Here is a 10,534-nt window from a genome sequence, read left to right as displayed (position 1 = left end):
AATCGATCTAGATCTCAAACCCTTTTTTTTTTTTGTTTTTTTCCGTTCTTCTCCAATCAAGTTTCATCTTCTCCGGCTGATCTCCATTTGCTGGCGGATCTAAGCTCCGACGAGCTCATCTTCTCCGATCTAAAGCCCTAAACCACCGATCTGTGTATTTTTTTTAATTCTTCTAGGCTATTAAACCTTAGATCTGAGAAAGACTTATCCCTTTCAACCTTTAAAATCATAGATCTGTGCAAATCTCATCCTAACCTTACCTGCTCCGGTCATCTTCTCCGATTGCCTTTCCGGCAACTCCATGACTTCGATCATGCCCCGATCTGTAAAATCCTAAGCCTTTCAGCAATTTTCGAGAAGAAGCAGAGGATTTTGTCTCCTCTACGACTAGATTTGTGTAGACGAAAGGAAGCTCAGAAAGAGTGAAAGAAGGATAGTACCTTGTGATTAAATCCAGTAATTTCTCCTTCCTTTACAGGTATTTTTGATGATTATCATGTTTATATTGTTATATATTTGTTCACAACTAGTTTGATGTTCTAATTTGATCTCATATATTGTTGCTTATATTTATAAGTCTGTTGTGAATATTTTGTGGATATATGCCATATAGCCTCAGAAATTTTCATGTTTTCTTATCCTACTCTTTAAAAAATTGTAAAAATCTGCAAGGTTATAGACATTCTCATTACTATGATTTGGTAATTATACAAGATTTATTTGTATTTTATTTTTTCTAATTGATTAGCAACAATTCACAATTTATAATTTTTTTTTAGGTTGATAGGTTCTGTTCTTGGACTGAATAATAATTGATAGCATGATTTAAAGATTTTACTTAAATACTTGTTGAAATGATTTTATACATAGAATGGCAGTATAACAGTAGATCTCTTCTCATGGATTTGTCTTGATGTGTGTTTGAATAAGCTATGGCCACAAGCAGATTTTGTCAATGTAGTATGTTATATAATGAGCCCTATTTTCATACCTTGGCTTTACCATTTGTGTACAAATTTGGTAATGATAAAAAATGGTCGGGGACAATATAGTTAGCTTACTGTTAGGGTTAATTGTACTGTTAATATCATTTCCTTAAATATTTAGGAGTGACATGATATTTAGACCATCACATTTTGAGGATGTTACTTTAATATTGCCCTGTTCACATCAATTTAAAGTGTTTTTTATATGAATATACCTGCACATAATTCTATTAGCAAGATCAACATGTGAACGGATGAGTGTGCTATAGCAATTGGTCTTTACGCCCTCAAATCATAAGCACAAACTCAGCTTGCCTATTTACTCTATTAGCTCTTTTGATATCCACAGCCCCAACCTTTCTTTTGTATGACAACTTTTCCCTTCATTTTTGAGTCACAGAAATATCTCTAACAGTTCTTTCGTTTATATAGTAGCCGTGTTATAATTATTAAAATTATGAAAAAAGTTCATAATCCGCCCTTTCTTTTGCTAAGAGTTAAAGATGTCCATTTGTCTGTCATTTTAATATGAAAAGATAAAGTGCCTTGATGGTAGTATTAATGTCATCAGCATCTTAAATCCAGCGAGAAGAAGGTATATACATATATGTTTATGTAGTATTTTGATCTCATTTTGGAAGTTTTGTCACCATATGATTTATTTCACTTCTCTGTTGATTAATGATGATAGAACTTAGTTCAGTTTTAAATCCAATTATTAAGAATTATATGAGGAAAACAGGAATTTATTCTGAACTTTATGCTTTACAGAAATTGATTATGAACTTCATGCTTTAAAGCTTATAAGTCAAAGCTTTACTTTAAAGCCATGTCTCATTTGTGTGTGAATATATGCCTTGTACTGTGTGTTTTCTCAAATTATTTAAATGAATTGTTAATAGGAAGAAGGAGATCAGATGACTACTCTATTCGATATTATCGACATGAGTACTGTCTGATCTCAAGGCGGGATTAGAAATATTATCATGTGTATATTGTATCAGATGATTACTTTAGCATCATCTGATTTCATCCCCATATTGGGGTGGTGTTTGTGGTTGGGTATAGAAGTGTTTGATATTGTTTTCTTTTACTTTATTAGGCTATCCAGCGGCTGGTCTGGACTAATTAATGTTGTTTATCATTTTATGATTGCTATAGATTGTGTATTGTTTTTTATTGAAAATTCTTCTTTGCTTAGCACTTGATTTATTTTTATAAGAATAGAGTGGAATTTGCAATTATCTGGTAGCTTTTTCTTCTCTCTTTGATAGACTAACACAGTCTTATAGATTGCTGTTAATTTTCTTTAGATACTAGAATCCCCTTTTCTTGTAGGGCGATGAAGGTGATAGCCCAAGCCCATCCTAAGAGACTTGCCCAGTCTTGCTAGCATTTTTCTCTATCTCATCTCTGTGCCTAGGAGACTTGCCTAGTCTTGTTAGCATTTTTCTCTATCTTACCTCTGTGTCTAAGAGACTTACCCAGTCTCATTCTCTTACTAAACCTCCTCTTTGTGCGTCTTTTGGTTTTGGGAGAACACCCTACTCGGCTTGGGATTTCCTTCTAGCATAGGAATCCGTCCTTAGTCTAGAGAGTCAGTCCTCTTGTTTAAGAATCAAATTCTATCATCATAGGGGTTAGGATTCTATCCTACCTCTCATCAAATCATGTGTTTTTCTATCCGCTCCTGCAAGGTATAGGATGCTGTCCAACCCTTGCAGAGTTGTTATTCTGTTCATTCCCCCGCAAAAGCATAGGATGCTGTCCAACCTTTGCGGGATATCCGGAGTCTGTCCTCCCCTTATGATGATAGGATTTGTCCCCCTTGAGTCAAAAACACTTAAAAATAACAAAAAACATTTCAAAAACACTTAAAAATTCAAAAATATCTTAAAATCCAAAAATCTCAAAAATTTTGAGTCTTTCAGAGTAGTTAGGGAATTCTGTTTCCGAACTACGTTGGCTTGATCCTCTTCCACAAGGTACGTAGTGCAGCTTGGGATCCACATCCCAGGTCCAGCCAAACCTTTAAAAATAAACATTTCAAGCATTCCCAAAAATACAAAACTTCTTCAAAACCTTTTCAAAAAGATCTTCCCATAGAGTTTGGAGTCTGTCCTAGTTTGTTTGGGGTGTTTTAGAGTTAGGAGTCTTTCCTGATTGGTTTTGATATGGTGTATCCTGTCGTGTGAGTGTCCCTAGAGTTAGGAGGCCTCGAGTCGATCGTTTAGACATTCAGTCGAACCGATGGCTAGACTAGGAAGCATATAGTCAGCCCATGGTTTTCCTTAGGTTGCACAGCCTAGTTACACATAGGATGTAGGGCCCACCTGCATTAGTTTAAGGTTAACCAACTTGCATTAGTTAGGGCATATAGAGAGTCCTGAAAATTACAATTCACCTGAACTTAAGCAATCATACAAAAAGCTTTAAAAATCAGTTGAGTCTAGTGGATCGAGTCTAGGATAGCGGTTCTAGATGGTTAGGCATAGTAGTTTGGAATAGGGCATCGAACTACGTTGACTCTGATTCTTCCCGAGGCCGGGATACGTAGAGCAGCTGGGATGGACGGCCATCTTGGTCCGAGTCAGGTCGCATTAGAGTTTAGGACTCATCTTGTCCAGTCATGTATATAATTGATTTGTGTTGCGTGTTTTGATGTGTTTTCTTATTTTCATGTACAGATCCTATGCTTTTAGCTGTAGCATGTATGTGTTTGCACACCAGAACTTAGACATCAATTAGGTTTGACATTCATAACCTAGTTATTCTCAGGTGACACTTCTTTTATTTCTTTTATGTGTGTTTATTATTCCTCCGAGACATGCATGATTAGATAGACGTCTTCTCGGAGATTTGTGTTCCCATTTCATATGATTTTCGCCCAAAACTCTTCAAAATTATTAAGTAAATGGCATAAGAGACCAGGTGCTTGCACTTGGGCGGATGAGGTGCTCTTTAGACCTTCCGAATTCGTAACCATGCACGAACATTCTTTTATATCTCTGGTTATCCGTTGCAACAGAGCATAGTATGGGATCCAGGGCCCATTTGCCTATTTTCCTTGGAAGGCGACTCTTCTTTGTTTAAGGTACGCCTCGAATCTGGGCTAGTCCCCGAATCGAGAGGTATCTCACCTTTGTATCGCCACTCATGCTGTGAGGGGCACTTCTTTCGAGAGTTCCTTCATAGAGCTCTCCATTCACGTGGATGATCCATAGAGACTGTGTTAGCGCGTGGGGGCACGTCCCCCACCGCCTCTCTCTCTCGGATCGGGGTCCACAGGTAGGCAGAACATGCCTTTAATGTCAAAAAATTTACAGACTTCTTGGACAACCCCAAAAATTATTTACATATAATCTTATACGAATATAACATTATTTTTAGATAGCTTATATGGAAATAATGGTAGTAATAGACATGTATCGATCCTAGTTTATAGCTTTCAAAGTAGCCTTCTGATGCAAGTGGCCGCGGAAGCGATTTTGCCGAGGAGCTTGTAGATCGGACCTCCGATTGCGCAGGGATGAAGTCTCAAACTAGATCTTCAAAATTTTGTATTTTTTGATGATTTCCTTCAAAGAATCAACTTTGATTCGTGCAAGGGATGCAAGAATAACAAAATCTATGAAAATTCATTGATTCACAAGGGAGAACGTACTGTAATTTGAAGAGAATTGATGAAAATTTAGCTTACAATCCTCTAATCTCTAACAAGAAGGAAATTTTCCCAAAGCTGGGATTCCCTTTTTAAATTTCAAATTCAAATCAAAGTCATTAAAAATGAGAGGGAAATGCCTTTTATAGGCTGCCCATATAATTTAAAAGACAAATATACTCCTAATTGATCCAAAATAATAAAAAAATGACAACAAAATTAGAAAATAACCAAACAACCCCCACCAATGGAAAATACCACTAAAGACATATGCAAGAAGAAAATTAAAAGCATTAAAACACAGAACAAACTGTCCTAAGGAGATGTGAACGACGACGTAGAAAATCCAGGGGATGCTCCTTCATCAAACTCCACTTCTTGAAAGAACTCATCCTCGAGTTCCCCATTAGTCTCTGTGTCGTGGTAGTATGCCTGAGTCGAATACGTAAATGACCGACTCAAGCAGTAGGAGAAGTAATTCGTCGAAGTCAATATCTTTTTGATCGATCATGTAAAAACTGATCCATCTTGGTGAAGTGGTGACTTGTATTGATCCATATATATCTCCTAAACATGGCAAAGAAGTAGTGGGCCACCATACGCATCAATAGCCTCGTCTGTGGCGACTATAGGAAGGATCATGAAAATATGAACTACATCTGCCAGGTGTAAGTCAACACAACTACATCTGTATGTATCTCCTCTGCATCATCAATCACTGACATTCTGACTCAACATCAATACCGACCTCATCATCACAAACAAGAGGAGCATCGCTAGCATCTTCATCACTAGCGTTAATCTCATCACCATCCATGTATGGATTTAGGAGGGTGGTCTCCTCTAAGACATCCTGACACTTTAGTTGTCTGTCATAGATGGAGGTGGTTAAACTACGCTGATAGTAGTAGGCGTAGTGACGGATCTAATCGGAGGTGGTGGTGAGGAAATAGGCACATAGCTACTGGACCGTTGTCGTGTCAGACGAGGGTAGTCAAATGGAATCAATTCTCACCCAAAGTACCCTTTTCATTTCCTCCCATGTCTGAATCGGAGGCTTGCCGATCTCCTGTCTCCGATTTGTCAATGTACACCACCAATTTCGGGCCTCATCTCTAAATCTCGATGCGACTAAGGGTACTTGCCTCTTTTGGAACACCCTTCTTGATGTTAAAAACCCGGTCAACGTGCTCATCCAATCAACGATCTCTTCGGCTTCCATTCCCAAATGAAACTCAGGGATCTCCATCATTCTGTCACCGTATGTGCATGAAAAAAGGTCTAGGGTCTAGTCTTTATGTAAAATCATGATCATAGTCATCTCCAATATTCATATCCTACTCCCCTTCTTGAAAAGATTGGCTACATGAAGGAAGAGACTGGTTGTGTTTTGCATCTAGCTTTTTGGAAGTCATTTTCAGCTGTTTTGGGTTGTGGTTGTGGATGCTACTATCACACTTGGATGATTCCAATACAATGACAAACTGAAAGTACAAGTCTCCCACTGTCCAAGCGCCATATTAAATGAAGTATTTCTTGGAAATTTACACCTCAGAACCGCATACGTAGTAACCAGAATTGTAATGGAAAACAAAGTGAGGTAATTGTTTTGCAATTCCCCTTCAAAGAGATACCAAACGGTTGGGTTGGGCTCAATGTCATTTATGATTATCTACTTGCAGTGGTGTCGTATTAAAATAGGTGGATTTTTTTTATGGGTAAACTGGGGTTTAACGGGGACCCCAACTGATTTATTAGAAAAAGAGAAAGATGATAAGATAAAAGCACAAAACCATCCCTAACTCGGAACATGAGAGGGCACCCCCATTGGGTGCATGTCACCGTTTTGCATTTAATAAACATTCTATTGGTTTTTAGGGCCTTATTCTTCTCTTTCTAGGGTTCAAAGACGATGTACCTTTGCATTTGTTCATTCTTCCAATTCTTCTTTCGATTGATTAGAAGAACCACTGATTTTGCTCTTGGTATTACAGAGATTAGGGCGACATCAACCAATTCAACATCCTTCTATCCTTGTATAAGATAGATGACATATGAAGAGTGCATGCTATGGTAGTTGGAAAAATAAGATAGAATCTCATCTTTATATATTATGAGTCCTACTTAGTAAATACTCCTAGAAATACTGATCAATAAGATTCATGTATTGCTATTCGTATTTCAAATTTCATGTAAAGGATTCTTACGAGTTAGAGGCTCGATAGAGGAGATGTGCATTACAATGGGAAATGAAAATAAAGTAGAAATTTAGGTCGTTATGATTCTCTATTAATTTCTGAATTCTGGTTTCATTTGGATTAGAAACCTTATTTCAGAAAGGGAAATGTTATCAGCACTACCATATTTTGATGATCACACTCCTTACTTTACTAAAAAGTACAGTATGGCCCGCACCATAGGATGATCCAAACCATCTATTAGATGGACCACAGCCTAAATAGGTTGTGCCGCAAAAATCATTTCCACAGGCTGATCCTAACCCTCCGATCTATAGAGGGTTAGGATCTTCCCTCTAAGATTCAGTCCCTATATAGGTAGATTTTCCAACTGTAATTATGCACGCCTTTAATGGATAGTTGGAAGCAAAGAATATGGTTATGATCTATAAGGTGAAGTTAAGAATTTACTTGACTTGAAGGTACTGAGTATAGCTGGCCCAGGCGGGTTACTGGACCCAGATTAGAGTATGACAGCGTGGTCCTAGGCCTTGTGCCAGTAATGTCCCTTGGTCTGGACTCTTAATAAAGATAATGGTAGGCCCATTCTCATAAGCAATTGCTTTTGGGAAAGTTGGTAAGCACTACAGTCCTACAAGTGGCATCAGAGCCAGATCTCAGGTTTGAGTCCCCCTCCCCCTCCCCGAGGTCATTGTTGGTGCGTGGGGGAGGGTTGGGTTGTTGGCCAAGGCGAGTTATAAGACCCTGATCGGAGTATGGTTGCATTGTCCTGGGCCTTGTGCCAGCAATTAGGCTACACAAAAAACCGGCCAAACCGATAAACCGAACCGAACCGGGCCTCTCGGTTTGGGTCAGTTCGGTTTTTCTAGGCATTAGTTCGGTCATGATTAAGGTGGATGTTTTTTTAGTTTTAATTCGAAAATGAAAAACATCGAACCGATGGGAAACTGTAGACACCCCATTTTGGCCACCCCTGTAGACGCCCATTTTTGCCGCCCCCCCTGAATTGCACCTCCTAACTCTTATCTTCTTATTAGAGGTCATTTTTGTCATTTTGGGTAGTCTAGGGGTAATTCTGTCATTGTAGTCACCCAAAGGGTATCAACACTAGATATAAATGCAACATAAAAGCCTCATTTGACTACTTGATTCGGTTATACCCCCCATCGGTTCTGTTACGATTTGGATTTTCTCCAAACCGATGGGATCGGTTCGGTTCAAAAAACCTCCCTAAACCGAACCGGACCGAACCGTGCGCATCCCTACCATCAATGCCCCTTGGTCTGGACTCTTAATAAAGATAATGGTAGCGCCTTTCCCATCAGTAATAGCTTTTGGGATAGTTGGTAAGTGCCATGATCCTACAATAATAATAAACTATTAGAAATGGGTTGCAATCTCGGTATATTCGTCTCATATTTGAAAGAGAATGTCTTTATCATAGCATAATTCCATACTCATCCGGGCAAGATAAGGTAGCTGAGAAGTAATGTTGTATTCTTATGGACATGACGAGGAGCATGTTGTGCAATTCATCGTTGCCTGAGCTTTGCGGAGTGATGCTCTAAGACAACACCTCATTTTATGATTGTCGTTACAACTAAGGCTATGCCTAAGACCATTTATGAGTCAGAAGAAAGCTGGACTCGGGACACTTTTAGTGATGTTTAGCAGGTGCAGAGGTTTAATCTATCTGAGTGAGTGTGATATGGAGAATATTTTCATTAGTCAAGCCAGAATGAGTGATTAGTCAGCTCAGTGGCTCCAAGCCATGAAAAGAGAACTACTCTCAATGAAATCATATTTGGAAACTCAAGAATCATACTAGTAGGTCTAAATGGGTCCTCAGGACAATAGAGACTTTAAAGATGGAATTGGGAGATATAATGGAAGATTGATTGAAAAAAAGCATCACTAGAAAGAAACTACGGACTATAAGGAATCGTACAGGCTTCCTATCCATGACTTTCTATAGCAAATAACACGTACTCAATGTTATGAGGTTACTCACTGTTGGATGAAATAAGGCTGAAATCGGTATTTTCATTATAGGCACGAGTACTAGCTTTGTATTAATTCAACTCATTTAGGGCAAATATTTCCAACCACATGCATCTCTTAAACAACCAGAGACTTTCCTAAAGCATGGACCTTATGAGAGTGCTTAATAACAGCTCACTAAGTTCACTAGTTTAAAGGTCGCTAACTAGTGGAAATTAGTGTTGATTTTAGTTTAGTTTTCAAAGACAATGACCTAAGATTTGAAGCCGAGAGTTGTATTCCAACATTAGAGGCTGATGCCTAGTAGATGAACGTTTTTAATTTATCATTGAACTAGTGGCCCCGCCTTATCTAGTTAGGGATAATAAAAATGGAAATGATATATTCGTCCCTTTCTTCCTTGGGCAAACCCTATATATGAGTGGTGGCTCAGGGATGAAAAGGCGAATGTATCATCCCTAATAATATAGACGGTAAGGAGTCTAATAATTAATATAATATATAACTTCCCTAATAATATACATGGTTTTAAATTTTGGTGCGTATTGCGCGTAAAATCCAGAATTTTTTGGGACAAAATTTCAATCGAAATTATCAAAATTTCGTTGGAAATTCTTTAACGGAATAAAAAAGTATAATTTTATTTTAAATTTCGACGAAATTCCCGAAATTTGGAACGAAATTTGGTAAATTTCGGGAATTTCGGTTTCGGTACGATTTCGTTCCGTTCCTCACTGAAATCGAAAATTTCAGTCCGATTAAGGGCTCTAATAATTAATATTGCTGGTTGCAACATTTTCTAAAGAGGCCATCTACCGTATACATGGTTGTAGTGCTCATTCTTGCTTAGGATTATGGATTACTGAGAGGAGCAATCAAAGTTAAGCTTATCCAATCATTTAAGAAAGTGGTTCAAATGATTTGATGCAGAGCGTTCTACTAGCTCTAAATATATATTACACAAACAAATGGTAGATTTTCTTCCACCCACAACATCTCATCATCGTGCATCGGTGAGGTTCCAAATATGTAACAGATACTTTACTTGCTAAGATCATATTATTTACTTTCACATATAATTGAGGCATGGTGTGTGGCCCATCATATATATAGCCCATATCTGATCAAAGAAGCTTAAACATTAATTTGGAAGTGTTGTCTGTAGCTAGTATCCAAACTGTATGGTTATATACACTCCAACTTGAGGAGTGTTGAATAATGTAATAATTGTTGCCCTTGAAGCATAAATTTATGGTAATGCTGTTGTAGCGAGAAGCGCACAGGACTTGGACATATCTGATCAAATTAAGTGACTATCAACGTTCCAATGTCGTGTACTAATGACATTAAAGTCAATGGCCAAGGATTATTAGTATGGAATTTTCAATCAGTACCTCCATAGAAGGAAATCAAGGAACACAAGGTTCAATTAGCTCAATGATAATATAAAAAACACAAGAGCTAATATGAAAAGGGGAAACGATATCTGCGCCAAGGTGTTTCGATAAACAAGCGCTCCACTTGTTTGTCGTGTAGTATATATTTAAAGGGATTTCAGAGGATATTACGGTTCTCAAAAAGCTCTTTAAACCCTTTAAATACTACACGACAAACAAGTGGAGCGCATGTTTATCGAAACACTTGGCGCATATATCATTTCCCATATGAAAAATGGTGGGAGATGGACT

The sequence above is a fragment of the Tasmannia lanceolata genome, unplaced genomic scaffold, assembly GCF_043159265.1.
Source record: "Tasmannia lanceolata isolate RefF3 unplaced genomic scaffold, GAP_Taslan_0.1 ptg000016l, whole genome shotgun sequence".
NCBI lineage: Eukaryota > Viridiplantae > Streptophyta > Magnoliopsida > Canellales > Winteraceae > Tasmannia > Tasmannia lanceolata.
Note: the sequence above shows the minus strand (reverse complement) of the source record.